Source organism: Heliangelus exortis, chromosome 6 (assembly GCF_036169615.1).
Source record: "Heliangelus exortis chromosome 6, bHelExo1.hap1, whole genome shotgun sequence".
In the NCBI taxonomy this organism is placed as follows: domain Eukaryota; kingdom Metazoa; phylum Chordata; class Aves; order Apodiformes; family Trochilidae; genus Heliangelus; species Heliangelus exortis.
The window spans coordinates 36394133-36411337 of NC_092427.1; the positions used below are offsets into that span (position 1 = coordinate 36394133).

Consider the following 17205-nt stretch of genomic DNA (forward strand, 5'->3'; position numbering starts at 1 on the left):
TTGAAATTCTTCTACAGGCACCTGCTTATTCACTCCAAGTCCAGCAACAACCATGTGGGAAATTTTGTTTTATATGTGTGTCTACACAGCATGCACAGATCTTCCTTCATGTTCATCAAAAAAGAAACATTGACTTTTTAGTTTCATAGAAAGGGGTTTCAAAACACTCTCTTGCACAAATGACCATTTTAAAATAAAAATCTAAGCTTATTTAGTGATCTTACTGTTGAACTTATCATTCACTTATGCTGTTCCCACTACTTTAATGTCTTTCAGAATCTTCCAGTAGAGATGAGAAGATTCTAGTAGAGTTATTTTCTTTATCTAATTGCTACTAAAGATGTTCTGGGATTTTATTAAGTTAGCTCTGATTTATGTAATTTGCCATGAAGTTCACTAAAGACTTCATTAATTTTTCACCAGTCTGTAACAGTCTTATCACTGCTGGTTTTATTAGCTAAGGTATAACTAACTAGGTCTGACATTTTAAATTCTGGGGCCAGTCATTTACCTGCCCTGTCACCACTTTTACAATAATTACATTTTGCTTCCTCAGATGTGGAGTGGCTCTCTAAGTCTTATCCATCAGCTGCAGTGATGAAGATCCTGAATTTCAGCCCAAGTGCTTGGGCTGGCATTTTGAGCCTGGCACTTTGGTATCAATAATTAACTGAATCCTTGGTCTTTCCCCTTTCCAGAGGAACTGTGAGGTTTGATACTTCCAAAGATAAAAAGACAAAGAAAACTCCTGTTGCTGTGCAGCTCAGCCACAACCCCTGTATGGATTGATGTCCACCTGGAACTGACTTGCTGTTTGTCTGTCTGCCTTCCTTACAGCTCAGTGGCTCTTCCTTGGAACAAGGAAATATGAAAACCCTGCAGAGATAAGGTGCATGTCAGACCCCAAGTCAGGGCAGTGAGTGAAAGCCTTTTTGTAGAATAGGATTAACAGCCTTCTGTGCTCTGGAAAAATTTCTTTTCTACCTAGGGCACCCTTACCTGTGCTCTTACATCACCCATTTGGCTTCCAATCTCTGCCAGTGATTTCCAAAGGAAGTGTCATTCCTGCCCTCTTGGGTCAGTGGCCTGGCAGATCAGCTGCACCATTCTGTTAGGAACCAATCATTAGCAGTTCTAGTGATAAGCCATTTACCTTTTTTTTTATAATTCTGTAAGAGGTAAATAATAAGGGTGAGTAGGCATTACAGGCAGTATTGGCAGGAAAAGTGGGAGAAGAGGGAAAAAATTAGGGTTCTGGAGCTCCCGTGTTTGCCTCAAAAGTTTCTTGGCCTTTCTTCATTCAATAATCTAAAACTGGTTGCAAGAAATGAATCATAACCATATTTTCAAAGAAAAAATGAAGCCAGTGCCCACTCCCTTTCTTTCAGAACTGGCACTTCACACTCATGTCCTCTAATACTAATTAGTAGTAATTAGAGGAGAAACATGATCTTGGTTGAGAATCCTTCTTTCATTCAGAATATTATTACAGTTTAGAATTTTCTCCCTTTGTCCCCTTCCACTTGTAGCCAGCTCTGTTAGAAAGAAATAGCTGTGGGAATGGTATTGATGCTTTCTTTGTGCTAACTTGGAGCTTCTGCCACCACTCAGGGAGCCCTGAGTGCCAAAGCAATGTTTCAGTGCAGAAAGCAGAGCACTTGAGAGGCACAGAAAAGTGAATTCTGGTATAGACACAGTGTCCTGACAAATAAAAATAAGTGTATTTTCTCTAATGCCTTAAATTCAGTGGATTTAATCCCTACCTTTGTGAGGATTTTGACAAACAATTCATTTGAAGGACTCCTGGGAAATACAGGTGAGTCAGGTTCTCAAAGGGATTTTGAAGCTGTGTCACTTCTGTTTGCTTTTTAATACTAAAGAGAAGGAATGCAGCAAGGCTAAGGAGGACCCTCTGCACACCTCTGAAACCTTGCTTTGAAACAGGAATACATCCTGATATTTAGCAGAGTTTCTCCAGGGTTATATCCTTTAAGCATTATTTGGTAGCAAAAGAGTGAAAGCATCTCAGTTAACCATCCTCCTGACTTCTCAAGAGATGGCAAACATTTAATATAGTTGATTCTTGTGATTGTTACAAGAAGTGCTGTCACAACATTTTTGATCTGAAGAGCCAGAACAGTCTGTGTGGGAAACAAAACCTTCAAACCCCAAACCACACCTTCAACAAGATATTCCTCACTCTCACTGCTCTTGAAGATGGAGAAAGTCCCCATCCTGCATCCAGATCTGCTGTTCCTCATCTCTGGAGATTACCTGCTCCAAAATGCAAAAGCTTCCAGTAGCTACACACAGTTTCCAGCATGTGAAGATTAAATTAAAAAATTAAATTAGATTAATTAAATTAAAATTAAATTTTATTGAATGTCTAAATCAAAACACCTTGTTCTTTTTAGGCTTCTTGATGAATCTTTTTAAAATTGTTGTTCCAGTCTTCAGGTTTTTTTATCAATTAGCAATATTTCCACTTCAAATTGCTCCTAGTGAGGTAGGCTCTGCATCTGCACCAAGCAACATGAACTCAACTGGGAAGAGGAGTTTGCTCACATGGAATTCACAGTTTTGATGGCAAAGACTTAACCTTCTGATAGCATCCATGTCAGATAAATTAACTTTCCTTTGAGGAAACTACAGGACTAAGATTTCTTCCTGTGTCTTTGAAACTTTGCATTTATAGAGATGAAATGAAAACGAACAGAAAAACTAAACAAATTGCTTACAAGAAGCAAGAAGAGAGAGAAAAGTGGGTCTTTTGTCTGTTATTTTATGCCTTTTGTCTAATTCGAAGGGAAAAGACTAACATTGTGATAAATTCTTAATGGCAAAAAAAATTTGGCAGTCTGCAATGAAAAATAAACAATCTCAGCTCTGCAATTGGAATATAATTTAATTCTTTTCACATAAATCCATTCTGAAGAAGATCTGTTTGCAATTCTCCTTGTGACTGATTGGAATTTCAGGGGCTGAGCACCTCTGAAATCAGAATTTCAAAACTTTTTAATAGCCAGCATCTTTCAGGGCAGGGAATCCTGAGAAGCTGGAGAGAGCTGCCAGTGCTGCACCTCAGTTTGCAAAGATAATTCTCCAAGGCTCAGAGGAAAACCACAGGGGAGGAAACATCCCTCCAGGTTCTGCAGCACTGCTCTTGCTTCTCTTCCTGATTTCTGTGTGCAGCTCTGCATCCTTTGTGATGGCTGCAACCCAGCCTGTGGTTGTAGCACCTGACCAGAGGTGGGTGAGGAACTTGAAGAGCAAATAGTCCTTTCTGATGCACTTTCTACATGCCTGTAACTCTTGTGGCTCCTTTTTTCAATCCCAAGCTCCCAGGCAGTTCCCACCCACTGTTCCCTTCCCAGCTTCTGCTGTCCCTGAGCTCCCACTGCCTCGTGCCACCCAGAGCAGGATTTGGGGCTCTTTGCTGTCCATACCTACCTCATCATTTCTATCTTAATCTGCTCCCTCCACCTGCTGGTTCTGTATTTCAAAAGCCCCCATCCCACTCCACACCTTCAAAAAGAAATTCCTCACTCTCACTGCTCTTGAAAATGGAGAAAATCCTGCTCTTGTCAGCAAACTCTAGCTGGCTAATTTTCCTCTTCCTATTCCTTTCCCTCAAGTGCTGGTGGAGATTTGAGAGTGACCTTAGGAAGCCTGTTAGAGCCTTCTCTGTGGCCTGCATTCATCTGTTATTCCAGCCTTACCCTTGTGCAGGGAGTGACAATCTGCCAAATTACTTGCTGATTTCACTCAGGCACACCCACTTACAGAGAAAAATCCTTCAGGGAACATCCAGCACTTAAGAGCCTTTTGAAACAAGGTAGATAAAGTGTGGTCTTTCACAGGAGCAGCTGGTATATTATTCACTCTAGCTCCTGGCTTAACAGCAACAGGTTCTTCCTGTTATTGAACACTTTCTTCATCCTCATGACATTTTTTGCTTAGCCTTCTTCAACACCCTTATAAATATTTCAAACAGCAGCACTTCTCTCACATATTGTTTCCCCTGAGATCAGTTCCCAATTCCTGTGCCACTTCTTTGGCAAACACCTCTCAGAACAGTGGTGTACTCTGTGATTCAGATAAGCATTTGAAGGGGTGTAAGCTTTGAATGTCTGCACAAGTGAATTAAACTGCAGTAAAGGAGCAAAGATCTGTCCTGTGCATGTGAGATTTTGCTCAGTATCTTCCACATCACCTGGGTTTTAAATATATCTTGTGTGGGCACGGAGGAGCAGAACAGCACAGGGCAAGCTGCAGTGTGAATTTGTATCACTTAGCAGCTCCCTGGGAAATAGCCATGCATGAGGCTACACAGGAAAATGTAATTTAGATATTTATCATGTTTCACTGCCTGGACATATATTCCATTGAAGCAAAGGTGTGCTACTTCTTCTCTTCTAATAGAATCCTGTCGTGCTCAGCTTTACAGTCAGTTTTCATTGTCTGTTAGCAATAGCACTCTGTAGTGGGGTTTATTAGACCATCTTTCACTGGAGGATCCCAGAAGTTACTCACACTCTTTAGCACCCAGTTAAAAAAATATATTCTCCTAGGAAACTCTTCAGCCAGCATGGAAATCTATCTTCTCTAAGAGAGGGCTGCAAAATATACAAGGCAGTGTGTGTCATGGTTCCTAACAACATGAAAGGAAAAATGATATGGAATTGGAGCTGATACTGACAATCTCTTTTTTTCCTAATGAATCCTAGAGAATTGGATCGTTTCAATCTTAGAAAATGTATCATTTTAAAGTCAACAACTTTACACCGTGTTGTCCTCAGATCAATACTTTTAATACAGAGACTCAAAAGTTAGAATCAAATGAAAAAGTGGCAAAGCCACCATTTTAATTGGGTTGCAAGATGGTGCAATATGTATTCGTTGTCTTAACTACAAAGGCAGTGGGTTTATTACTGTTAGGCTCACAAGAACTTCTGTTATTGTCTGCATTTTCAGGATATTTCAAGCTGCTCTTAGACATGAAAATACTTGATGTCACTCAGAGCACCAGGAGAGAAGCAACTTTCCTGGTTTTGCTGGATCTAACCAGCAACAGCAGCACTAATATAATTTTTTAACAGGGTGATAAAGATAGAGGGGGGCTTTCAGGCCAGCAGTAAAGGCATTTTTGTATCTGATGTACTTTTTAATAGAAACATCAGTCAACAGGTAGCAACTTGTCACTAATTCTCTTGAGTTTTGATTAATCTGCTCATAGTCATGCCTTCTAATTTAGAAATTACTTAGCCCAGAATCTTTAGTTATTAAAATTGACATTTTGATAATGTTTTCCTTTTTTTTTATTTCAGTCCCTAAGCTAGAAGGTATTGCTAAAGCATTAGCACAAGCATGTAAAAGCAACTTAATATTCTGAATCTTTTTTTTTTTTTTTTTTTTAATTATTGGTTTTTGGTCTCTAAGGTGTGAAGTCTGAAACAGGCATAGGGTTTTGTTGCTCTAATTCAGTGTTTGGAGAAACAGTGTGATCTGACTGACAGACAGACAGCTCAGTGCTGTTCTTTCCCCTGTGGGTGACAGAGGGCCATGATGCTTCAGCTTCTGTGCTGCTTGTAGACTACAGTCAGATAAGGGGTGTGATCCAGGGGATCTGTTCTCCAAGAATTGATCAGTAAAACCCTCAGGCTCTGCTGATGTTGGGTTACTGATTTATGGCAGGGATTCTGAGGGGAGGCAGCTGGGTGAGACTGGAAGGGAAAAAAACATCCCTGCCACATTTGGGAGGACAAACAAGATTTGGAACCCTGATCTTAGCAAGGTGTTTGGAACAACAGAACTTATTTTTGTGGTCATGGAAATAACAGATGAGTGACCAAGCAGCCTTAAGAAAGTCTGATGAAGAGCTGGCAAGGTACTTGGGAGGTAACTGGGAGTACAAGATAAGTGGAAGTGCTGTTTAAATAGAGTTTGTCTTTTTGCTGCATGCTCTGTCATCATTCAGAACCTGGGTTGTGTTTCTTCTCCCATCTTTACACTGTCCCCTGGATACAGGGTTGAAAAGATTTCTGGGATTTCCTGTGAGAATTCCAAATTCTGTCTTCCTTCTGCAAGGAATTCCTTTTACAAGGTGCTTTTGACTTTAGAATTAACTGAATTTGGGGGTTGTGTTTTTAATTTTAATTGGAGAAAACCAGAATATCAGTGTTTTTCAAATGATAGTGTTCTGCAACACGCTGAGGGGAATATTTTAAGTACTGTATATTTCAGCAAGACTGTCTTTCAGTTGAGGGTAAAAATAGGGTAGAGTCCTTTAAAGCATTGTGTGACACTCATTAGAACATCTAGTGCTATTATTTGTTGAATGAACAAGTAAAGAATTACTAATTTTTCTGGAGGCATTGCAGAAATAAACATACTAAGAAGACATAAATAATATGATATTTTTGGTACTTCTGATTCACTAATATTTTGACATTTGGTGCTTAAGAAAAGTTATGTGAGCCTTAACTTTTCCTGAGTAACCCAGTTATGAAATGATGTGGGCAGAATTCAAGATTACAAATTTTTTTTAAGCTAAAGACCTGTGGCAACTTTCAAATAATTTGGGGAACTATTTTACATGTTGCATATGGACACACATCTGAGTTTACACAGGTCTTGCAGTCCTGAAAGATTCATGCCCTGCAGAAACTTGTCTGAATATAAATGTCATCAAAATCTGGTGCATCCAAATCATAGCTTCTCAACAGAATGTTATTTCTGTAAAGAGCTACATCAAAACTCTGATCTAAAAACATCCAATCTTTCTTTAGATCCACATCTAAATTTCACAGCTGAGGCCAATCTGTCCTCTTCTTAGTGTGTCCTATCCTTAGAGGCTCAATCTCAATTCTGCAAGAAAAACTGAGGATATTTTTAAGCAAATATTAATCACACGTCTGTAGTAGTACCCAGTGCTATTGATTTTGAGAGCCATTCTTTAATGTGAATAAAAACTTCCATTTTATAATTCCGTGCTGCAATCCAATTGATTCTCTGACTTCAGTGTTTGAATAATCAATGTGTTGCATCCTTTCTTGGAGTTATACTTTGATGTTTTAAGAAGTAATTTTTCCTCAAAAATGACCTAAACCCCTGTATAGACCTGCAGTAAATCCAAATCAACCCGAATTCTATTAGATTTCTTTTTAAAATGTATTCTCCTTGTTCTTCACAGCTGAAATTAGAAATATTTCTATTTTCTAGTGTGCCAGAATAATCTGGTTTTTGTGTTCTCTCAGAGGGAACCTGCTCCCATCCTTCCTGACCATATAAACAGGAAGAGGCTTAATGCCCAGTTCAAGTTACCAAAAACTGAAGGAAAAGACATTTTTACCATTGTTTTTGCTATAATGTGAATTTCTTCTAGTTGTAGGTGTACACACATAGGGAAACAACAGGCAGTGAACCAGAGCTGAGGTGTGAGGCATTTGCATGGAACAGATCTTGCCTGCACTCTTCCCACAGCTCTTCCTTTGGGTTTTAATCTCGTGCCTCAAGCCCCTAAGCAATCCCAAGCAGGCACAATTAAAAACAAAACATTTCCATTTCCCCTAAGTGTGGAATTTCCCCTAATCTTGCATATGTTATCTCAGTGGGTGGTTTGCTCTTGGTGTATCTCTAGAGCTAAACCTCAAAAAAAAAAAAAAAAAAAAAAACAACCCGAAAATGGTGATCCATTTGGAAGCAACAAAGTGACTTGTGAGGAAGCCTGGTGAGAGAAGTGGGGTTTTTTTGTTTGTATTTTTCTTTTTCCCTCTAATTAAGCTCTGGAGCTCAGCTGAGGGCAGTGGGAACTGCAATGTCACAGCAGCTTTAAACACCCCAGCTCCATGCCCCTTGCCAGCCTGCCTTGCCTCTGGTCCTGCTCCTTGTCTGAATCTTCTCTTGTTTAACCCTTCATCCAAGTTTTTGACCAGTTTTTCTCTGCTCCTTCTCCCTCCAAAATGTTCTCTGGTCTTTGTCCCTTGTCAAATGCCAGGACACAGCACGTTGCCACCAATGTGTTCTGTAAAACCCCCTGTAAAATCCCCTGTTTCCTTCCTTCCAGAATACCTGGCACTGCAGCTTCCTGCCCATCAGCACTGGGGAAACAATCCAAGACTCACTCCCAAAAAACAGAGGCAAGTTGCCTTTCTAATTGTGCTAGAGGTTAAATGAGCAGCTATCCTGGAAAATAAAAAAGAAAAAAAAATTCTAGGGACTTTTCTGAACTTCACCGTGACAAAAAAGACCCAAGGTAGGAAATACAGCTCCCAGACTTTCTGATGATGTAACATGCTGCTGGATTCTGCCAGAGAGCTATGAAAAGAAATATGTTTTTTCTTTAAAGGTGGGCTATGCAAAGGAGAAGATACAGAAGATTCTTCCAGCTATGGAGCAGAGCCTGGATTTGAATTCAGCAGTGACAGGCTGCATGTGTACTTCTGAAACTCCTGACAACTATTTAACAACATTTGTGCTCTGGGTGGGTAAATCATGGAAAGCAAAGCTCTATCACAAAGGCAATCCAGGAGTAACTGAATAACTACTTTATCAAGCACCTCTTGCTGCTCCTAAAATAAGAGAAGCAGGTATTTACATTATAGATTTATCAGCTCCTCATCCTTTTACAGCCCATCATCTGGCTTTAGGCCCTTCCTCATCCATAGCTCTGCCTCCAATGGGGTTTCCCTGGGAGGTGAATTCTGCAGTAAGAAAACTGACAGGCTCATTTTCCTCCCTCTCCAAGAGATAGCCATGCACACAGCCAGAAGAACTGCCAGAATCTTGCTCAGAATCTTCTGGCAGAATTATTTGCAGAAGATCTCATCTGTCAGCTCAACATTGTCTACAAGACCTTCTATCTCTAAAGTAATTTACAGGGGTTTATGGCTTCCTGAAAGGAAGAAGAGTCTGCAGAGATGCTCTCAGTGTGGTATCCAGCAACAAAACCTGATCTAGATATTTTGTTACTCTGCAATGATTTTAAAAAAGGAGACATATTTACCTAAACCACTCCACCTGTGTTATCACCAGGGGCCCAGCCCAAAACTGGTGAAGATCCTTCAGTGAAGAAAACTTTTAGATAATCATTCAGAAGGTGACAGAGTGGGAGTGAGGCATTATGTGCCACTCAGACTGAGAGGAAGAAGAAGTGAGCCTCTTCCCATCTCTCTGAACACATCTGCACTCCTTCAGATGCATTTAACTTCTTCTCCAGGCTGGGAAGACCTTTTCATTTACCAGAATGGTCATTTCAGATTTGAACTGCCAAGGTTAAACCACTGGTGTGCTTCAGATCAAAACCTACAAATAAAGCCCAGTGGATGCTTGTATAGAATAATAGAACCATAGAATCACAGAACTGGCTGGGTTGGAAGGGACCTCAGAGCTCATCAAGTCCAACCCTTGATCCACTCCCGCTGCAGTTCCCAGCCCATGGCACTGAGTGCCACATCCAGGCTCTTTTGAAATATCTCCAGGGATGGAGAATCCACCCCTTCCCTGGGCAGCCCATTCCAATGGCTGATCACCCTCTCCAGAAAGAAATTCTTTCTAATGTCCAACCTAAACCTCCCCTGGCACAACTTGAGACCTCTTGTGCCCTCTTGTCTTGCTGAGAGTTGCCTGGGAAAAGAGCCCAACCCCCCCCTGGCTCCAACCTCCTTTCAGGGAGTTGGAGAGAGTGATGAGGTCTCCCCTGAGCCTCCTCTTCTCCAGCCTCAACACCCCCAGCTCCCTCAGCCCTTCCTCACAGGACTTGTGCTGGATCCCTTCCCAGCCTCCTTGCTCTTCTCTGGACCTGCTCCAGCACCTCAATCTCCTTCCTGAGCTGAGGGGCCCAGAACTGGACCCAGGACTCAAGCTGTGGCCTCCCCAGGGCTGAGCACAGGGGCAGAATCCCTTCCCTGGATCTGCTGGCCACGCTGTTCCTGAGCCAGCCCAGGATGCCATTGGCCTTCTTGGCCACCTGGGCACACTGCTGGCTCATGTTCAGCTTCCTGGCAATCCAAATGTCCTAGAAATTACTTGGCTAGTAAAAGGCAATCCAGTCTCTGACCATTTCAAACTCTTGACTGCTTGTTGTTGCTACCTCATGTTCCAGGAAAGCTGAGGGAGGAGGAGGAGGAGTGCTGCAAGTGGCTGTGTATCACTGATGTGAGATGGTAACAGTGCCTGAACTGGGGAGCAGCTCAGATTTTAGTTCCAGCACATTTACATGGAGCTGAATCATGATTATTTTACATGGAGCATTTCATCCATTGAGACTAAAAGTATTTGACCCTCACAGAAGTCATCTTCCTCTGGCTGCAGGCTTGCTTATTGCAGTAGAGATGCAGTAGAGACCCAAGTTCTGTGCAGCAAAAAAAATCATGTTTCAGTCTGTGCTGGCTTCTAGCTGGTGTTTATATTTTTTGCTTGTATTGCAAAAGTGTGAAAAACAATGTGAATGTCAATGCTTATTGCATTGCTTTCCTGAATGGTGCCATTGAATCAAGCTGTTTTACCAGGGCTTTAGCTTCTCTGAGAGTAGTTTCACAATCTTGCAAAACTGAGCTAAAAAGCAGTTCCACACAGTTAGGGTCCAAGACAAAATCTCTTCCTCCAATGTTGCAAGTAGGGCTGGCACTTCTAACACTGCCATAATAACACCCACCTCTGTTTCTCGGGACTTTTTTAGTGCTTAAAATGAGTAATCTCATCTACTCAAGAGCTTTTCAATTTTTTTTTTAATATATATATAAACTTTTAGAAAAAAACAACAAAAAGGGCTGATATTTTCATGTCATGTGTTTGTCTTTCTGAGTGCCAATGACAATTTATCTGGCTAACTGTGGATGCTGATTAATCACACCAAAATTTCCAGCACAAAATCACCTGCTTTTCACTTCTAAGTGGCTTCCCTATGCAAGATAAATTTACAAATATAAAACCCCAGAAATTACAAACCATAATTGCTCCAGACACTGAGCTTTTCTAAATCTGCTTATTCCTAAGACTGTAATTAATAACACTAGATATGGTGCCCTTGTCACTGAAGCACATTCTTTCTTAAATAAAACTCAGTGTTTCTAAAATGTTTCTTCAGATTCAGTAGATGCAAATACTCCTTCTAATGAGTCAGAATCACTAGAAAACAAATGCAGTTCATTTCACTTGAACAATGCCTCAGCTCAGAATTAGCATACATTTCTTTTAGACAACTAAATGAGATTATCTCGCCATGACTCAAATCAGAATTTAGTCACATGAAAAAGCAGGAGGAAAAAAGTGAAGATTTATTACCCAGGGTATTATTTATTTGTGTTTCACACCACTGAGCCATGCAGGCATCCAAAAGCACTCAAGTGTGATCCCTGCACACGTAAGTAACACTGAATATCAGGGAGCTGGGACAATCAGAGAGAAATGTCACCTTTGGGGACAGAGGAAATTTGCATGGACAGAGAGTTTGCACCAGATTTTTTTGTGTTACAGAACCTGTAGCAAGCTGCAAATCTAAATATGTTGTGGTTTTTATGTAAGAATCAAGACCAGAAATTCCATTAGCAGAGCTAATACTTTTGGGGAGGATGAGGCATGATCAGAATCTGCTTCATTTATTGTCTGTATTAACGTCATCTTTGCATTTGTTGATGAGACTAAAACCTTTTTTTAATAGGAGATGAGGCAGATTTGACTTGGAAGATGTGTATATAGTGTTGTTATGCAAATAGAGATGCTGGGATCAGAGCCTCATGAGCCTGAACTCACACAGGATGGACCCAGTGCCTCTGACAGCAGCAAATGTCTGAACAGAGAAAGGTGCAGCTGGGGAAGAACCAAGGGACAACTTCCCTGATATTCCTTCCCCTCTTCCTGAGGAACTTCCTGAAGGATTCACCCATGTTTTTGTGTTTAATAGGCTTTTAGGATATTACATATAAATTATATATTGTGTAGAAAACAGTGGTGAAAAAATAATCATTCTTCTTGCCAAAGCCATGACAAGAAGAGGTCTAAGCATGGTTAAGTATCATAAAAACCAAACCAGGAGTGGTGTCCTCTGCTCTGCAGCAAACCAAAGGGATCAAGACTTCCATTTGTTTTCTTCATTCTGCAATCTGTGTATTTCAGCTGCCTTAAGGGATGGAACCTTCCTGACAATTTCTTCCAATTTCTCTCCTAGGAGGAAGAGCAGTGAGTGCATTGATCCTGGCTGCACACAGGGATCACCATGCTGAAGCCAGAGCAAGGTAAGAATTTCTTACAGACACAGCAAACCCCCTTGTGTTGGTAATGAAGGAAGAATTTCAGGCATAGCTCAGTCCTTAATCATCATAATCCTCAGGTACAAATATTCTCTGTATATTGCTGCTAATAGAGATGTAGCCTGGCTGCACTATGGCACAACAAAGGTGATTTTTCTCCCATGTGGGATGCCACAGGAACAGTGTAGGATTAAGCAGTGTATGTATCTGCATTGCTGGTATTTCCTAGCCTGCAATAATTGGCAGTCCTAGGGTGTTTTGAGATGAGCATAATTTGGGCAAATATTCTCCACTTCTAGACTTCTCCTTTTTGAGATGTAGGCACCAGAAGTGTACTTCAACTCATTTGCCTCTCTGTTTCTGAGCACTAAATTGACTTTTTTCATGGAACTGTCATGCCACCAGGGATTCTGAGTCCATGTTCACCTTGTGATCAATTTCATGTGTGGTTGCTGTCCATACTTTAGTTTACTTATACTATTACTAATAATATATTGACTTATATTCCATTTCTCCTGCCATTTTATTTGCCCAGGTATTAATCTTGAAAGCTTGGTTTTGATATTCTGTGTTTTACAAATTATGAATCTCAGAACAGATAGGAAGTATTGTATGGACACTGGAAAAAATCCACTATGTTTGGATCAGCTTCTTTTTCAGTGGTAGCACAAATAGTTCAGTAAGAATCTGGTAAGAAAGACAAAATGGTGATCACAACACATCACAGGAAGTACTGGATATCTGGTGAATGTCCTGTCCCATTTTATCCACTCCCCAGCTTTAGATTGTTTCTCTCCAAGCTTCTTAATATTCTTCTATTATTAATTTTTATACTGGTTACAAAGGAAATAGTCTTTAATATTTTAAACCTTTTAGTATCTTAAAGAATTGTAGGAAACTAGTAAGGGACAGACTATGGGATTCTTTTTAAAGATATTATTGAATTTTAGCACTGTAGATAGCTCCTTAGAAAAGTGGCCACTAAAGGCAATACAGTCCTAGGCATATTGCTTGCCTTTCACTGTATATAGGGCATTTCTCAGAGTTAGGATTACTGAATCAGTGACCAAATAGAAACATTGCTGTGACACCAACCTCCTCAGCTGCCTAAATACAGCTACAGGTGCTCAAGTGAAAGGTGAGTTACCTTCCTCCTTTGGCTGGATGACACTATTACAGCACACAAGCAGGTTGAAGGGCTCTTGTGTTTTTTGGCTCAATTTCAGAGGTTGCTGGGTCAGCCTCCTGGCAGTCTTGCACAGCTTGCTCACAAAGTACCCTGTACTGAGGCTGTAATTGAGGCTGTAAGCTAAGCTTGAGCTTGAAGGATCAAGCTGTAGCCAAGGAAAAGCAGCTGTTTCATCATAGAATCACAGAATGGGCTGGGTTGGAAGGGACCTCAGAGCTCATCAAGTCCAACCCTTGCTCCACTCCCGCTGCAGTTCCCAGCCCATGGCACTGAGTGCCACATCCAGGCTCTTTTGAAATATCTCCAGGGATGGAGAATCCACCCCTTCCCTGGGCAGCCCATTCCAATGGCTGATCACCCTCTCCAGAAAGAAATTCTTTCTAATGTCCAACCTAAACCTCCCCTGGCACAACTTGAGACCTCTTGTGCCCTCTTGTCTTGCTGAGAGTTGCCTGGGAAAAGAGCCCAACCCCCCCCTGGCTCCAACCTCCTTTCAGGGAGTTGGAGAGAGTGATGAGGTCTCCCCTGAGCCTCCTCTTCTCCAGGCTGAAGACATCATTGTCTTCCTCAGTGGTTGACATGGAAAAGAAAAGGGTGTGGGATGGGGACTTCAGCAGCAATAGCCACCTAAAAGGAAAGCTGAAAAATGTCAAGTGTGGCTGTAAAGTAGCCAGAGAAAAATCAAAGTGCATTTTAAAATGTTAGAACATGCACACTTCACGTGGTTGGCTGGGTTTCCTGCTCAGTGCTTTGTAGGGGTACTGGAGCACAAGATTTCCTGGTTCATCATAATACCTGGTGTGAGTTTTTAGGTTGCCACCTACTCTGTGAGTGCTAGAAGCAGGACTGAGTCTGGAAGCAGTGCTCCTTTAAATCCATATTAGATATAAATATCCAGAAGACTTTTCAAGGCTAAAATATGATGTGGTTGTAAAGCAAACAAAGGAGCAGCAGCAGGAATGACAGCTTTACTAAAACCTGAGGCTTCACCTAAGGCCAAAATCGTGTGTAAGTGGAATAAAATTGCCAGTAATGATATTGGTCATTAATGTTTAATTACGCATTTCATTATGTAAAGTTCTTGTAAAGGAGTTCATTAGTAACAATTAGAGTGCCTCTCTTCTCATTTATATGCACCTGTTCTTAATTACCATGATACTGAAATCAATACTGCAAAATGCTTGGGTACTTTGCATGTGACATGACACAACTTGGGTTATACCTTCAGTGAGCTCTGCTGACATTGGAGGTACCTCCAGTGCTCTTCAGCACCAGATAAAGACATTTTTTTCTGTTTTCCATAGTTTTTCACTCTTCTGTTTTAGAGACTGACACTATTAATAGAATAGTGACCCCTGCTCCATGCAGTACACCTAATAGAAGTGTTCACTCTACTTTTATGGTGCTCATTTCCATATGATCTCCTGACAGGAGGAGTTGCTGGGGATAGTAAGAAGGTGCCAAGAGGGAGGAAGCTGCCCTCAGACATTGCATGTGAGACTACAGCCTACAATTTCATTATCAATTCACTGCTCACACTTGCCTGTTTGACTCTAATCCTTACTCTTAGTAGATTTTCATACGTAGCTGGGTGTTCAATCTAGGAAGTCCAGTTTGTGTAACTTTTGGGGTAACTTTTCAGTGGGTAATGGTGCTTGCTCCTGTCAGCAGTACGATTTTTCTTGATCTCTATCAATGGTTATGCTTAAAGCAGCCCTTCCACAATCAAGCAACCCTTAAAATAGCAACCCTTTTAACTTCAGTAGTGCCTCTGCCAGGTCACAGAGCTGGGCCCTACATTTCCTCAGACCCAGCAACAAACAGAGGAGGAGGAGGAGAACCCTCCAAACCCAGGTCTCTTTTTCCCCTCCAGCATTTTGGTTTGGAAACCGTGTCGCCCACCACCCCCTCGCTGCTTCCAGCCAGGAAAGTGGAGCAATGGTTTTGTGGTGGGGCCAACCTCCAGCAGAGCAGGCACCTGTAGGAAGCCAGGCGTGGCTTTCTAGATGGTATCTGCCTGCTCAGCTCTCAGGCAGATATTGGGCATGCTGCAGGCAAAATGTGGCTTACGGTGTCCTTCCAGGTACCAGACCTCGTGTGGTTTCATCTTGGGAGTGCTGGAGTCAGACCAACCCCTCTGCCTTGCTCCCCTGGCCACCCTCCCACTCACTCAAGCTCCTGCAGCACTAAAGCAGTGGCTTTATGGCTCTGTGTGATTTATTGGAGTGTCTCTAAGCATTTAGAAACATTCAGTGTCTCTAAGCCACTTAAATCTCCAGGCTGATCTGTGTAGTCACTTGGGTTCTTGAGCAAAAAGGTTTTGACTTGTGCTCTCTTTGCACCTGGCCCAGCATTCACAGGCTGCTCTTCCCCTGGAAAACCAAAAACCATGGAAAGGGAGGCAATATCATAGCACTGAGATGGTAGCAGGGAATATTAGCACTAAAGCAGTGGTTTTATGTGTGATTTATTGGAGTGTCTCTAAATTTTAAAAACATTCAGTGTCTCTAAGCCACTTAAATCTCCAGGCTGATCTGTGTAGTCACTTGGGTTCTTGAGCAAAAAGGTTTTGACTTGTGCTCTCTTTGCACCTGGCCCAGCATCCACAGGCTGCTCTTCCCCTGGAAAACCAAAAAACCATGGAAAGGGAGGCAATATCCTAGCACTGAGATGGTAGCAGGGAATATTAACACTAAAGCAATGGCTTTATGTGTGATTTATTGGAGTGTCTGAACATTTAGAAACATTCAGTGTCTTTGCACCTGGCCCAGCATTCACAGGTTGCTCTTCCCCTATAAAAGCAACAACCATGGGAAGGGAGACAATATCATAGCACTGAGATGTTAGCAGAGAATATTAGCACTAAAGCAGTGGTTTTATGTGTGATTTATTGGAGTGTCTCTAAATTTTAAAAACATTCAGTGTCTCTAAGCCACTTAAATCTCCAGGCTGATCTGTGTAGTCACTTGGGTTCTTGAGCAAAAAGGTTTTGACTTGTGCTCTCTTTGCACCTGGCCCAGCATTCACAGGCTGCTCTTCCCCTGGAAAACCAAAAACCATGGGAAGGGAGGCAATATCCTAGCACTGAGATGGTAGCAGGGAATATTAGCAACAGTCTATGCAGCCTTTTTAGCACTAAAAAGAAAACTGCCCCAGAGGATGCTAATACACAGGAATTACAGAATCAACTGATTTTTCACAGGAACCCAAATGAAAGTTCATGCCCAGTTGTGACTCAAAGGCACAATGTGCCCATAATAAAATACAGCATCTTTTTTTTATTTTTCACAAATAGAGTTTCTCAGGCAGATTCTTTTACACAAATCAGAAGTTTTTCAGTGCATCCTGTACTAGACAGCCTAAAAGTTTGCTGGTATTTCAAGCCACGAATTTTGCTTGTGAAATTCACAAGAAGGTGAAAGAGGAAGACACTTTCTTCTCAATATGAGCCTAGCAGGAGGAACCTTCGAAGAAAAACTCATTGTTGTAGCAAATACACAAAAAGTATAAGTAAATACAGTAAAAAGTGTAAGAACAAAGTGACTTCCCACTCTTGATTGTGGGAAGTCAGGATTTGGACCCAAATACTTTAATTCAGTCTCAAGTAAACACTGCCAAACCAAATTAGCACTCAGAAACAAGAGGTGGGGTTTGCTTCTAGTGCAAATTAAAAGTTATTCTTAAATGCTGGGGGTTTTTCTGAAATATTATTTATAAATGCTGCATCTGCAAGCCCTATCTTGATTGCATTGATGGTTTGCTTGATGA

At 41.4% G+C, this 17205-nt stretch overlaps 1 protein-coding gene across 1 annotated transcript in view; it reads left to right on the plus strand.

Moving 5' to 3' along the window:
• The window catches only part of SLC39A10 (solute carrier family 39 member 10), a 108309-nt gene that overhangs the window by 6170 nt on the left and 84934 nt on the right, over nt 1-17205 (plus strand). The window contains exon 2 of the mRNA XM_071747845.1: nt 12167-12233. The gene's annotated coding sequence lies outside the window, so the exon portion shown is untranslated. The remainder of the gene's footprint in view (nt 1-12166; nt 12234-17205) is intronic.